This window comes from Apium graveolens, chromosome 4, assembly GCF_009905375.1.
Source record: "Apium graveolens cultivar Ventura chromosome 4, ASM990537v1, whole genome shotgun sequence".
In the NCBI taxonomy this organism is placed as follows: domain Eukaryota; kingdom Viridiplantae; phylum Streptophyta; class Magnoliopsida; order Apiales; family Apiaceae; genus Apium; species Apium graveolens.
The window spans coordinates 220290012-220307054 of NC_133650.1; positions in this window are offsets into that span (position 1 = coordinate 220290012).

The following is a 17043-nucleotide window of genomic DNA, read 5'->3' on the forward strand; positions in this document are numbered from 1 at the left end:
CCCGGCTGTGGCATGAAACGCCATGTAATGTTCAATAGGCAGACAACTCTTGTCAATTACATCTAATGTTATTCCCTAATCAAACTTTAGCCTCTTGAATAATTGAGTCACAGCTGTGGCACGACAAACTCAATATTCTAAGTCAAGTCTAACCCAATATTCCGTACAATTGAATCAGTCCCCAAAGGCCCACGGCTGTGGCACGTAACGACCTTTAGATTCTTATTCAATGTACACATCTCTATGTAATAGACAAGTATTTCTTATTTCGAAATCAAAGCCCTCGGCTGTGGCACGAAACGACAATGATTCAAAAATAAGAACTACTTTCTATCATGTTAGAAGGCTATGACCGACACAAACCCGTTGTGTCATTGGCCAATTACTACTTGATATTATTTAATTTTAGAGGGATTATATTACGTTACAATCATAATCATATTATAAAGAGATTCTTCCTTTTAAATTAAATATTTCAAATCAATAATCAATAATCAGATGATTCCTAGATCGGGTGGAGCATTGTCAAGAGGCGTCACTTAATAACCCTTTCTTACAGATAGAAATCTGTTCTTGACAGAATCATCCTTTCTCTCATATCAAAAATTCATATTCAATTAAGTGTTTCATAAACACAAAAATCTCATGATTGTATTCATAATATTGTTCTTAAGGTTATGAAACAATTTCACTATACTAGGTTGTCTAACAAACGCCTTATGTTCATTTAAGTTCACCTAAATCTATCATCGCATGATAAACTAAGTATATATCACATAATATAAACATGAATAAACATCAAGGTAGGCATGTTACATCATCTAGCATATAGGTCCAAGCATTATACATCTCTATGTATCACATGAAGCATTTAAAAGCAACTAAAACAGTTAAAAATATCTTTAAAACACTTCATGGAAATATAAACAGTTCAAAACTTTTATATAAACTAAAATCGATCACTCCATTAGATCCGTCTCGGAAAAATGAATCCAACGGTATATTGCACGCCCAAAACAGAGTTACGAAACTCCCAGAAAATCAAATTTTAAAATCAACAGACGGGCTGTAACGCATTACAGGAACGCGTTACAAGCCCTGTAACGCATTCCGGTGATGCGTTACACCCCTTTTAAGCCATTAAAGGGTGTAACGCATTCCGTGAATGCACCACAGGTGTGTAACGCATTCCCGGAATGCGTGACACCCCCCTATTTTTTTTTTCTGCACCAGCCGCCGTCTTTTTCCTCCTCTCGAACAGCGTGCATGACAGACATCTGTGTACCTGACTTCTCTTTACCCGTGCAAACAACACAGCAGACAACATCATAACAGATGTACAAATATATACTAACAAATAATATATATATATATATGATTTATTTAATTACGAATTTTAATTACAAGAACTTCAAAAATTCATAATAAAAAATCTATACATCATAAAATTATGAAAAAAATACCCAGACGATCTACAACACTTGTAGAACCCAGATCAACATTCAAAATTATTCTGAGAAACGATTTCTCATCAAACAAAATTAATCCATGATATAACTTGTAAAAATCATAATTAATTCATACAAGCACATAAAATTCTAAATTTTTTACCACAGATCTATATGCATACAACCTATGCTCTGATATCATTGTTGGATTTTAAACGCAGCGGGGGCATGGCAAAACACTTTTACACATACAAAATCCAAATTAAAAGCATAAAGATCATGAATAAAAATTCGAGGGATCGAATCTAACCTTTAAAAATAATTCGGAGACAACGATCAGAGATCCTTAGCAGTTGCTCCTCAAGTGTGAAACACTCCACCGGTATCCACCGAGAAAACGATGTTAAGGAGGAGGAAGGAGGTGGAGAGAATTGGGTTTTCCAAACTTTTTGGGTTTTGTGTTTTGATGGGGTTAGAATAAAATTAGGGTCTATAATAGTGTATTTATAGGCAAAATTTTCAGCTGAAATTTTCCCATAAATATTATTATTATTATCCCATTTATTATTCTCATTAATAATTAAAACACCTTTTAATCATTAATTCTTTTTCTAAACACTTTAGAAATAATTCTCTCTCTTGATTTAATTTCCCAAAAATTAAATCCTTAATTAATAATATTAAGAACTTTTCTTAATTAATTTATAATCAAATAAATCTCATTTAATCAATTATCAAATTTGCCAATTAATTATTTATTTCACAAATAAATAATTATTTAGCCATTATTAATTAATTCCTCCACCATTAAATCATTCTCTTTTTATGGTGTGACCCTGTAGGTTCAATATTAAGCCGATAGTAGAAATAAATAATAATAAAACTATTTTATCATTATTTATATAAATTCTCTAATTTATTAAATATGATTAATTAATTAATCACATTTATTCTACATCATGAGGGATACTTCTCAGCATATCGCGACTATCCGGATAATATGAATTCACTGCTTAGAATACTAAGAACCAATTCAGTGAATAGTTACCGTACAATAAACTCCTTCTACCCTACAATGTTCCGATTAAATACAAGGCATGGATCTCGTGTCAAGCCTATCTAATTCAATCACTTGCTTACCATTTACTATGCGTAGTTCTATGCAAATTAGAAACTCCTTTCTAATTTCATTCACTCTGGCCAGAGATTCCTGAACTAGCATAAGTGGATCAGCCTTGAACATTCGCTTCCTTCACTGGAAGGGGTAGATCCTTTATTGATCATACACTATCTTCGTGTACAAATTTCTATACCCAGAAGAGCCCTAATAATTGTCCCTGGAGACTAAGAACTAAACCAAAACATAGTTCAGTGTACACAAGATGACTATGATGACCTCAAGTCTAAGGATACTTGTACAACTATCACTATGTGAACAACTGCTGACACGTGAGTGAACTCCATCAGTTGTTCAGCTGTGCGAGTCATGTTCAGTGAACTTATTCTATAATAAGCACCTACATACTAGCTATAGTGTCACCACACAAATGTCTATGAGAACAGACATCCTTCATAATGAAGCAAGCATAGTATGTACCGATCTTTGCGGATTATTAATTACCAGTTAGTAATCCTATGACCAGGAACTATTTAAGTTTAGAGTTATCATCTTTTTAGGTCTCACTATTATGATCTCATCATAATCCATAAAAGGCTTTACTCTAAACTATGGTATATCTTATTTAAACTCTTAAATAGATAAAGCCCGTAATAAAAACAAAACAAGTCTTTATTAATATCAATGAAATTAAAACAGATTACATAAAAGTTATTCCTAAATCCTAATACATGATTGGACTTAGGACATATTCCTTTCAAAATACTCGCTCAAAACCTGAGGGATCCGGCTCAGTGGTGTATTTTACATTCGCAACGAGGTTGCTGTTTTGAGAAAACATCTTGATTACTTGCCCATCGTTCGGGAAGTAAGTTCATCTATTTGAGTCGGTATAAGCAACATGGGCTCAGCGGGCGTCCATGAAAGTGTAAGTGGCTCAGTGGGAGTCCATCAAATGTGTAAGTGGCTGAGTGGCAGTCCAGCATAAGGTCCTATTGCGGCCAGGGTGATGACCAGTGGGGAATTCGTCCATCTACTAGTAGAAAAGGTTACTTATTGGTATCTTTGCCTGATCAGCAAGATATCGGGTTTATGCCAAGGTTTTCTCCTTTCCAAATTCATTGGATATTGCAACTCTATTTATAATTTTCATAATAGAGGTTTTCAAGGAATGTATGAAATGTATATATATAGGTGTATATATATATCGGGACTTAATGAAGTATCTCGTAACTTCATTATTTATAATGATATTTCAAAGATTGAATCTATTCAAGTCTTTTCTTGTAGTCTCATCTATGTGATGAACTTTTGAAACTGATGATACCTTGAACGGTGGTAGTTCAAGTAGTATCCGGAAAAGATATAAGTATATTGGAGTATCTTGTAACTTCATCTTTTCAACGTTCCGCAGTTTCCTGTAGGCGTTGATGCCGTTGTAGCTGAGGTAGGAACTACCAATAGCCTAGGCTTTCAACTTTTGTTGTACCAGACTTATGTACATTTATGAATTGTAATAATGGCAAATATTATGTAAATTTATTCAGAAACCCTCTTGAGGTGTAATGACTTATAATTATGGAATAAAATGACTTGTGTTATTTTTGGTATTCATCTCTGAGACTATAACTTTTTGTGTGTGTGTATATTGTGGGGTCACAGTACGCCGTAGTTGGTTGATTATTAAGATTAAGTATTATTAAGGGAAATGGAACTCGTGACAACCCGGATCCCCGACCCCGGATTTGGGGGTGTTACAGAAATGGTATCAGAGCTAAGCGTTATAAATCTCAGAGATGATGTGGCGTTAAGATAATAAGTTCACTAAGATAATAAGAACTCTTGCCTAGTTCATAGTCGGGCTACCTAACGTAGTACTGACAGTTAAAACCCTTATGGGAACCCTTATAAATATCGTGATAGAAGCGTAGTTCGTTATCGTATATGGTAGCGGGACTCCGAACCCTGAGGTTGAGGAGCAACAGCGCGATGATGTTTTGTTACTAATTGGAGATCGGACTGTGGATCCGATAGAGCGTCCTAACGCGGGACCGGATGATGTTCATATTGAGGATGTAGCGGTTGAGGATGTTGTCCTAGAAGGGATTGTTGCTGAGAAGAATCCCGTGGAGGATCCTGACAAGAATGAATAAAGGACCATTGAGGAATTGATGACTATGGTTAGGGCGACTACCAGAGGTAGGATTGGCCGGTTACTACCGGATGTTCGTTCAAGTTCGTGAAGATAGTAGCCCCTTTAACGCGCTTACTCGTAAGACTGAGAAGTTCGAATGGACAGAGAAATACGAGAACAACTTTCAAGAACTGAAGCAAAGATTGGTGACGGCCCCTATGATGGCGTTGCCGGATGGAAAAGGAGATTTTGTGATGTGTAGTGACGCTTCGCATAAGGAATTAGGGTGCTTCTTATACAGCACAACAAGGTAATCGCGTACGCGTCAAGACAATTAAGGAAATATAAAATTCGATATCCCCACCCATGAGCTTGGGCTCGTGGTAATAGTTTTTCCCTAAAGATTGGAGGCAATACTTGTATGGAGAGAAGTGCAAGATTTACACAAACCATAGGAGCTCTAGTACATTTTTACGTAGAAAGAGCACAACATACGCCAGAGGAGGCGGTTAGAGCTAATCAAAAATTATGATTGGGAGATTCTTTATCATTCGGGGAAAGCCAATGTGGTGGCTGATGCCCTTATTAAAAAGGAGAGACTCCAGATGATAATGTCTTTGGGAGAGTTTATAAGAGATTTAGAGAAAATGGAAATAGAAGTGAAGGTAACCGGAGCCGGTACCGAAATGCTGTTTGAGATTGCAATACAGTCCGAATTATTGGAAAAGAACATATTGTGCCAGAAAAAGTGATGAATGAAGGCAGAGAGCCAACAAATAGATAAGAGATTAATACCCTGAAAGATGATAAGGGAATAATGAGGTATCCCTACAGAATTTGGGTTTCAAATGTTCAAGAGCTTAAAGATGAGATCTTAGATGAAAGCTAGTTTGAGGAATAAGATTTAGAGCAAACCCTGAACGTGATAGTCAGAGAGGTCACCATCAAGATAGAAGGAACCCATAACATAATGAAGTGGAAAATGAGGATTTAAAACATGTAGGATGACCCCGATTATGGGGAGGAGGAGGGAACGTTCAGACTAAGGAAACAGAACTCGAGTAAGGAAAGGAGACCCGAGACGGTACTCCTATACGACAATTTATGGACCTTTCTAGACAGAACTTAGACTATTATCCCCAACCACCACCCTGAGGAAACAATGCGGTGGGAAATTCTTTCAGGACCTTTAAGTCACTAAGCTCTCAGAGTTCCAAAGAACAGGTTGACCCAGTCGAGGCAAGAGCCTGGCTAAAGGAAATATAGGAATCATTTGAGATTCTAAATGATTGACGAAGTGCAAAAGACTGTTTTTATCACTTACCCTCCTAAGAGAGAGGCCACCCGCTGGTGAAAGACCAAGAAAGGCACGGAGCCAGAGGTTATAATAAACTGATTAAAGTTCAGTCAATTGTTTTCGGGAAAGTAATTCCCAAGGTTATGGAGGTAGTGTAAAAGCTTTAGAACCAGAACAAAAGCAGGACGAGTATGATGAATTATGAATCTAAGTTGTAAAAGTTGTCAAGATTCATTCTGAGGACACGAATCCAGAATGACATGATGTTTGAAATCAATGTTTATGTTATGTTGGTTCATGAAATAATGATAAGAGAAAGGAAAATAAAAAGAAACTGAAGTGGAAGGAAAATAAAGACAATATAGTTTGAGGAATGATAAGGGAGTTGGGTATGAGGAAACCCTAAAGACTCGTAGCAAAAGAAATAGAAAAGTATGTAATCGTCAGGATGAGGGTGATTCACCATGAGTTAAAGTTCATGGTTGAAGGCATAAGAGATACATATATTTTATCCCCTATAAGTGGGAAGGATTCGAGGAAACCTTGAGATAGTTTGAAGGATAAATAATAAGACGCGGATAGACTAAGGAGACAAGAAAGTAAGAAATTAGGAAAATTGGATGAAGGAAGTGACCTTCAAGAATGTAAAGTGTAAGACCGGTGGCATGATACCCAGAAAGGGAGACGCCAGGTATAAAAGGTATTCCAACATTGAGATGACTGTTGAGATAAATAACAGAGGTAAATGAATAGTTAGAACTAAGAGGTAAATAAATATAGAAATAGTTTTCAAAATTATTAATCGAATAAGGTTTATTCGATAACTTTATTTTAATTAATGAATATTAATTGAATATTCAATCGAGGACTTATGACTCAGTTTATTTTATTTAATGAATATTATCTTGAATATTCATTCGAGGACTTATGACTCTGTTTATTCTATTTAATGAATATTATTTTGAATATTCATTCGAGGACTTATGACTCCGCTTATTTACTAAATAATATTCTTTATTTTATTAAAGAATAATGTTTCGATAATCAAACTTATTTTTGATTATTTAAATAAAGATCTTATATCTTTGGTTATTTATTATTCATTTCAAGTATAAGTTTTAAAACTTCTACTTCAATTATTTTTATATGGATTATCTTTTTGGGAATATTATTTAAATAATAATATTCAGATATTTTCTAATATATCGGGACTGATTTATTTCATTAAATCAGCATTACTCCAAACATTCTTAAAAATATTTTCGAGTCTTCAAAATGATTTTTAAAAGTTAAAGCGGATACCAAAACTCATTTTTATATTTAAGATCTTCCTTTCGAAGGGGATTTAAATACTCGCTCAAAACCTGAGGGATCCGGCTCAGTGGTGTTTTTTACATTCGCAACTAGGTTGCTGTTTTGAGAAAACATCTTGATTACTTGCCCATCGTTCGGGAAGTAAGTTCATCTATTTGAGTCGGCATAAGCAACATGGGCTCAGCGGGCGTCCATGAAAGTGTAAGTGGCTCAGTGGGAGTCCATCAAATGTTTAAGTGGCTGAGTGGCAGTCCAGCATAAGGTCCTATTGTGGCCAGGGTGATGACCAGTGGGGAATTCGTCCATCTACTAGTAGAAAAGGTTACTTATTGGTATCTTTTCCTGATCAGCAAGCTATCGGGTTTATGCCAAGGTTTTCTCCTTTCCAAATTCATTGGATATTGCAACTCTGTTTATAATTTTCATAACAGAGGTTTTCAAGGAGTGTATGAAATGTATATATATAGGTGTATATATATATCGGGACTTAATGAAGTATCTCGTAACTTCATTATTTATAATGATATTTCAAAGATTGAATCTATTCAAGTCTTTTCTTGTAGTCTCATCTATGTGATGAACTTTTGAAACTGATGATACCTTGAACGGTGGTGGTTCAAGTAGTATCCGGAAAAGATATAAGTATATTGGAGTATCTTGTAACTTCATCTTTTCAACTTATATCTGGTTAATGATATCTTATGCATGACAAAGATTTTCACAAAAACGTTGAGACAAGGTTAGATATATGAGATCACCTTGCAACGATATTTTTATACAGTTATAAACTGGAACTCTATGTATATTATGCATGGAAGAGGATTCTAAGATTTTGAAATGTATATATACTTATATACTGAATATTTTGCGACTTGGTCGCGTTAAGATATCAAACTTGGTTCATTTCTTCTTGACCAAGACTTTCATGAGTACTATGAGAATGCTCATATATTGTTAATTACTATACATATTATTTCGGTGGGCTTGTTGCTCACCCTTGCTTTCTTCTTTCATCACACAACAACAGATAGACATGATGAACAGGACCAAGCTCCCAATTCGTGAGCGGATAGGAAACGTTCGGCAGTTTCCTGTAGGCGTTGATGCCGTTGTAGCTGAGGTAGGAACTACCAATAGACTAGGCTTTCAACTTTTGTTGTACCAGACTTATGTACATTTATGAATTGTAATAATGACAAATAATATGTAAATTTATTCAGAAACCCTCTTGAGGTGTAATGACTTATAATTGTGGAATAAAATAACTTGTGTTATTTTTGGTATTCATCTCTGAGACTATAACTTGTGGTGTGTGTGTGTATATTGTGGGGTCACAGTACGCAGTAGTTGGTTGATTATTAAGATTAAGTATTATTAAGGGAAATGGAACTCGTGACAACCCGGATCCCTGACCCCGGATTTGGGGGTGTTACATTGGGGGTCAGGATTAGGATATGCAGATAAACCAATACTGAAAATGATTAGGAATACTGATAAACATGTTAAAAGGAACAAGTCTAAGCTAACACCTGATAAGTTTGATATCAGTGTTGATGGACTCCAATCAGTAAATGAGAAGGGTTCTGCATTAGCATCTAAATCAACCTTAAAAACTGATGATTGTGAACATATTAAGGCTAAGTCAGTTAATGTTGGTTTAATGACTCAGAAGCAGCTTAAGCATAAACTAAACGAAATTAAAATGAAGAACAAGGAAAAATAGCCTAGGCAAAATAGAAATGATAAGGTAGGAGTTAATAAGGATAATAAGTACAAACCCATCCCTAATGCATCAAGATAGGCTTGTTTAAACTATGATAGTACTAATCATCTTGTCATTGCTTGCAGGAAAAATAAAGAAATAAACATTATTCCTCCTAAATCAGAGTTTAGAAACATGACAGTTAGATATAGACCACATCAACCTTGTTTTCATTGTGGAAGTACATGGAATTCTATTTACACATGTAAAGAATATTGCAGTTTATATTATGACTATTATGAACTGAAACCCTTTTTATATACAATTAAAATTATTCTTGCATGTGTGTATCTTGTTTAAAATCTGATATGAAGACTTCTACTGCAAATTTTAATAAACTTAATAAGGCCAAAGGATCCAAGCAAGTCTGATTCCTTAAATATTCTAATTAGTGGCTTATCTGATTGCAGGATAATAGGAAAAATACTCTAGCCTTGGATAGTGGATGCTCAGGACATATGACTGGAAATAAAGCTCCGCTATCAGAGTTTAAGGAAAAGGTTGGCCCAAGTATTTCTTATGGAGATGGCAATATAGAAAAAAACTTTGGGATATGGAAAGATTAAACTTGGAAATGTCATCATTGAAAATGTAGCTCTAGTTGCAAGACTCAAACATAATTTGATGAGTGTGAGTCAAATCTATGACAGAGTTTACCATGTGGATTTTAATGATGAGCATTGTGAAATTTTTGGCAATTCAAGTGAAAATGTTGCAATGATTGGTTATAGACATGGTAATTTATATAAAGCCAGGGTTTCCATAAATATTGATGGCTCAATAGACTGTCTGCTAAGTAGAGCAACGGTGGAAGACAGCTGGAATTGACATGGAAGACTTTCTCCCTTCAACTTCAATAACATCATTGAACTTGTGTAGAAAAATTTAGTAAGAGGATTGCCCAATCCAATTTTTACTCCTGATGGCCTATGTGATTCATGCCAAAAAGCTAAGCTAAGGAAAACCATTTCACTTATTACAGATTGACCTTTTTGGTCTAGATAATGTAATGTCTATAGTCAAGAAGAGATATGCTTTTGTCATTGTTGATGAATACACTAGGTACACTTATGAATTAAAGAACAACACTATGGATGAATTCTGTAAATATAAAGGGATAAAAAAGGAATTTTCTGCCCCTGGAACTCCACAACAAAATGGAGTTGTTGAAAGAAAGTACAGAACTCTTATAGAGCTGTAATGACCATGCTTGAAAAAGCAAAATTGTCAACCTACTTGCTTCACACAGAATGCAACTCTGATAAATAGGCATGAAAATACACCATATGAGATTGTCAAGGGAAAGAAGCTAAACATGAAGTACTTTTCATAATTTTTGCTGCAAATATTATTTTCTCAAAACTCATCCTGAAATGTTGACAAAATTTGATCTAAAAGCTGATGAAGGTATTTTTGTTAGATATCACTGTCAACAAAACTTTCAGAGTTTAAAATCTGAGTACAAGAGTGATCAAGGAATCTATTCATGTATCTTTTGAAGACAAAAAGATCACTGGACTAGAAGATATTGATGATCATGAATAATTGAGATTTGAAAAAGAAGTGCCATATACTAAACAATTAAAGCTTGATATACTCTCAAATACTGATATTGTAAATCCTAATATATCACGCTAAACTCTGATGAACCACTTATCAGTGGTAACACTCCAAATATTGAAGCATATATTGGGGGGGGGGCAATATGATCATCATCAAGAGTCAAGTTCAAGTGATACATCTGAAGAAACATCAGGAGATACTTCATCATACTCTAATTCTTCAAATACTGATTAAATAAATCCTGATAATTATGAAAGTACTGAGTCATGGGGAGCTTCAAGATATGATGATGGTACACACCAAGATGAAAATAGAGACTTCATGGATCATGGGAGAGGATCTACCTCAAGGATTCAACTTCCTTCTGCAAGAAAATGGACTAAGTCACACACTCCTGACTTAATCATTGGAAATGCTTATAGTGGTGTAAAAATAAGAAAAGCCACTCAAAATGAATGTCTCTATCATTCTTTTCTATCTCAGACTGAACCAAAGAAAGTAGATGAAGCTCTTCAAGATGTTGATTTGGTCATGTTGTGCAAGACATGCCTATACAATAACAAGACTAAGTCAAATTGACAGCCATAAGATTAGTTGGTTGATAATCAACTTTATATTTTGTATTGTATTACTTGAGTCTGTAAAATGGTTAGAAGATTTGAATGGAGTATTTTTCTGTAAACAGTTCAAGCCTAAGGAATAAACTCTGGAAGAATATCAAGTTAGATCATGCCTTAGAGAAATGATACAGAAGCTTGGAGTTGAATAAATCTGTTTTATGAAAAATGTTCTAAGTCAAGATATCGACAAGTCACAGATCAAGAAATACAGAGAAGTCATTTGGGAACTCAAGAATGACTTATCGAGAAGTCCAAAATGGATTATAGAGAAGTCTCAGAGATATCGATATGAAGATTAGATGTAACAACCCAAATCTGGGGTCAAGATTTGGTGTCACTAAACAATCTTTACATAAAATAAAAGAATATTTAATTAACCCCTTGAATCCGGATCGTTTACAGGTTATGGTATGAAATAAGAATCTAACCTTCTACAATTCACAATAACTACAATACGAGTGTAAATACCTTTATGCTAACGTCCTTGTCATATTACAGGTTTCCAAATAAATTATGTCGATTAACATGATTTTCCTGCAACGAAAGTTTTAATTTCATGAATATCATTAATTTATTTCCCTGTAGAAAGTTAATTAATAAATTAATATAAACAAAATCAATTCGAATTAACAGGAACCAAGTATCAGGAAACAACCAACACAACCGAGACAACAACCGGAAAATAAAGCAACCAGGCCACGCAGCAGCTACACGCCGCCGTCCTTGCCGAAAAAAGGGAAGGGGCGGCGACAACTATGAACTAAACAAAACCCGAACACACAGGGATATATATATACATATATATACACATGAATTCAGGAATAAAACAGCAACCAACACGACTGATTGGAAATAGGAACGATGGCGAACTCACCAGAAAGTAAAGAGCGAAGCAACAAAGAGTAGAGAAGGGGCAAAAACGGGAAGAAAAAGAAGAAAACGGGGAAGGGGAGAGAAAATCAGGAGAGATTGGGAGAGAAACAGAGTGAAAGATCGATGAGGGAGAGGAGAGAGAGCTGAGAAAATAGAGAGGGAGCCTAGGGATTTATTGGGAAAGGGGATGAAATCGGGTTTATTTACCTGGTTTCTTTCCTCGATACCGCAACTGAACACCCCGATTTATTTAATCATGATACACTTCACGAACAGAACGAATTGAAATAGTCTCAAAAATAATCCTCAAAATTCCCACAACATTTAACACTAATGATATACAAGCTTTTTGGAATTTAAAATTTTATTTTTTTTGAAACGCAGCTATTACCCGAATTTACAAATTAATAAACGGACGTGCAGGTAAATTTAATCCCAAAATTTTTAAAAATAATTTTAAAATCCTCAAAATATTCCAACTTAATAAAATAAAATTTTCGTGATTTTTGAAGCATTCTGGAATTAAATACTGATTTTACAATTAAATGCAATCATAAAATTATTTAGGGATAAATAATCAATATAACACTGTTTTCTAAATTTTATAAACTCCTAAAAATAAGAAATAAAATTATAGAGCAACAAAAATAATTTTAGAAACAATTTTAGTATTTATAAGAATAAATATTCAATAAAATTATTTTAAAAATGAATTAAATTCATATAGCTCGATAATTAATTATAAAATTAATCTTTGCATCCAACCAATCACAAACAATCAATAATACAGCCAAACATAGCTGACAGAACCATCACATATTTTATTTATTTAATAATTCAATAATTACCCTTATATATCAGATCCGAAAATAGGTTACTTAGCCGCTAAGTAACTACATAACGATATAATTTTAATACCAGACTTGGATAATTATCAAAACAGAGTTTCCTATAAAACACTTTATACGAAAATATGGTGATAATATCTCGCCTTTTGAAAATACGGATTTTTATCGATCTATAAAGTGATTAAGGTATCGAAAATTTTACGTCGGGACTCGTACAGGGCAAACCGTACCCCGAATCGAGAAAGTCAAAACACTAAAAGTGTTCAGAATTATCAGATTAGGTTAGGAAGAAGTTTTCGGAAGAGCTTCAGGTTGTAAAAATGCAAAAACGGTTGAAGTGGGACGATTACTGATTCTAAAAAGTAATTTTATAATTATGTAAAAATAATCATTATTAATTCTATATATTTTTATAAAATCATATAATAATTCGAAAAATACCAGAAAAATACCAAAATTATCTTCATTTAATTCTGGATAATTAGAAATTAAAACATCCTAATTTTATCAGATATCAACACCCAAATATTAATATCAATCATTAAATAATTCACCAAAAATTCACATAATAATTATTTATTGATGAAAATAATTACATAATATTTCTTGGACGTTACATCCTTCCCCCCTTAAAAGGATTCTGTCCTCAGAATCATGCTAAGGAACATGACATGATATTTTTCGAGTATCTTACTTAAAATTTCTCAGGTCTCATCATTTTCACCATTATTCAACAATCTTTTGCAAATATCAACATCTATCAGTTGCTCATGCAACCTAGTTCAACTCTCCATTCTGTACATATGGAGCTAAATTACTCTTCCTGGTCAAACACAGATGAACGTCTTATGAACTCGTTATGCCTATGACAACAAGACTAACTCATTCACAATCATTCTATTTTCTTACTGTCTCAAAGGACTAACTTAGTTTGTACTAATCTTATTTTGGTTCTAATTCTAATAATTTGTGCTCATGAATGCCTCCCATTTTTACTGGTTGTTCAACTTTACTTCTCATGTTTCTTTCCATTTGATTAGCCTGACCTATGATCGTTTTCAATCGTATTCGAGAATCTTTAATCGATCTCATGTACTTTTCAGTCATCTGCTTCCGATATACTGAGCTCGTCGCATCTTACGCTTCAAAATGTCGTACATCTACTCAAAAGCTTAAACTTAAAGGAAAAATTTCAACAATTGTATTTGACCTACTACATATATCACAATTTCTTTTCAACCATTATCAAGTATATTCATCGAGCAAGAATCTTTTACTATCTGAAAAGAAATATATTAATTTGGAACGGAATGAATCATATCCTTATTCAAAACCCAGTCTCTTGGTACTAATACTCATTTTGTTGTCATATCAAATTAGATATTATTATGAACTTTGATGCTCACAACATTCCATACTAAAGTCAACATCAATCATCTATATTAACACCACCTTTGATATCTAACAACAAAGTAAGTATAAACCAGAAACTGAGTCCAATCCTGATCTTCAATTTCTAACTTTTTCAATTCCTTTAACCACTCCCCAACAATCTTAATGGTATTCACTCTTTCCTTTCTATTCAGATATCTGTCCCTAAATGGACCTGGTCTGATTGGTAGTTAACCAAACAACCGTAGCTCCTAATCAATTATAACCAGAATTCATACCTTTGAAGTTAAGAATGCAGTTGCTACTTTTCAACCCTTCGTAGGCATATCTTCAGGCGTTCAACTTAGTCTTCCTTAGTCCTTGAATTGTTATCAATAAATACAATTACACTATCAAAATACTCCATATACACTATGTTCATTTAATTTTTAGGAACGACGGGTATATAACATCATTATAACTCATAATCAATGCGTAACTTCATAGTTCCATTTCCTTTTTACCGTGACCACTTTTGTGCATAGCGCGAAACACTCTTTATTTCATTATTCTTTCATTCCACACTCCTGAAGTTTCCTTCACTCATTACTTCATCCCTACTGGGTCATATGATACATGCTTTTGACACCAGCTCGACTCTGTGTAGTAACCGACGAGAAATTCTTAGTTCATTCCTCGGGGTAGCCTTGGTAAATCATTCGTATGAACCTTCGAGACTTCCCCTTAATATGAAAGAATTCCAATATGAGATTCATTGTAACGTTCTTCTCTAACAGTTAGCCACTAATACCTTTGTTTAATCTTCCCTGTTTACACGCATTCCTTGAATGAAATTCTTATCTTCAATTATCGGCGTTTCACTTCATTCTCCTATCAGTCCTGGCACAACTGACGTTCACAACTTGCATATATCCTGGATTATTTTATAAAATTCCTTTATCATCCTTTGGATTCTACTTCTTTTCTTAATTAGTTTTCCATTCTCATTATTCATTATCTCTTTTAACATAAGGAATTTCTTTTGTTAGATATATTTGAGATGTCATGTCTAATATATTTGTGTTTAGTTTTCAGAACTTAACAACAGGACATACCAGGACTTACTGAAATTAGGACTTACTGAAGTCAGAGCTTAATATCAGAACTTAAGATACATATCAGTATTTAAGTGCGGGAAGACTTTCAGTTAAGGAATGAAGCTGATTTAGAGGAGAAGATTGAGACTAAAATAATAGAAGATATGCATGGAAAGAGTTAGAGGACTAGAAGACTTGTAGAAGATATCTGATTTATATATTTTAGGAGACAGAAATATATTCCATATCAATTAGAAGTTATCTTGTAACTGTGTACTATATAAACACAGCTTAGGGTTTATACTATGTGTGTTATTATTATCGAGAAGATTATTCTTTGTAACTCTAGCAGCTCTTAGTGATATTTGTTCATCATTGAGAGAGAACAATAGTTCATATTATAACAGAGTTTATTGAATATACTTGATCTTTGTTACATACTTGTATTCAAATTGATTTGATTGTATAAACACTGTATTCAACCCCCTTCTACAGTGTTATGTGACCTAACAAGTGGTATCAGAGCTTTTATGTTAACACACATACAGTAAAGATCCAAATAACAATCATGTCTGAAGAAACACAAACCCCAACTAAGCCCACCAAAACTCAAGAAACTCAAAACATTCAACCCACAGTCGATATGAGACTATTAGGGTTCCCATACTTAGTCCTTCTGAGTATCCCATATGGAAAGTGAAGATGGCTATGTTTCTGGAAGCTACAGATCCAGAATACCTTGATAGGATTAATGAAGGACCATATAAGCCTACCAAGCTCTCTGTTGTAGTTGCTGATCAACCAGCAAAGTCCATACCAAAGGAGAAAGGTGATTACACAGCTGAAGATATCTCATCTATTGCCAATGATGCAAGGGTAAGACATTTACTACATAGTGCCATTGATAATGTTATGTCAAACAGGGTAATTAATTGCAAGAATGCAAAGGAGATATGGGATGCTTTGGAGACAAGATGCCAGGGAACTGATGCAATCAAAAAGAACAGGAGGACTATACTCACTCAAGAGTATGAGCACTTTGACTCAAAAGCTGATGAGTCATTAACTGACTTATATGACAGGTTTGTCAAACTCTTGAATGATCTGTCACTGGTGGAGAAGGAATATGATCTTGAAGATTCAAATCTAAAATTCCTTTTAGCTCTTCCTGAAAATTAGGATTTGAAGTCTACTACCATAAGAGACAACTATAACCTTACTGAAACTATTCTTGATGAAATTTATGGTATGCTCAAGACTTATGAACTTGAGATGGATCAAAGGAGCAAGAGGCATAGAAGAAATTCAAGGACAGTTGCTCTTAAAGCTGAGGAGAAATCTCCTAAAGTGGCTGCCTCAAAAAGGGGCAAAGGAAAGGCTCTCATCATAAAGTATGATTCAGAGTCATCATATTCTGATGATGATGATTCAGAAACTAAAAGTTTACCTGAAATGGATGCTGATGCAGAGATGATGCAACTGTATGCTCTTATGGTGAAGGGTATCGCAAAGATAGCCTACAGGAAATTCAGAAAGGGCAAGAATTTTTCTAGGAAAGGTGGAAGTTCTGATAAGAAAGGGTTCAGAAAGTCTGAAGGC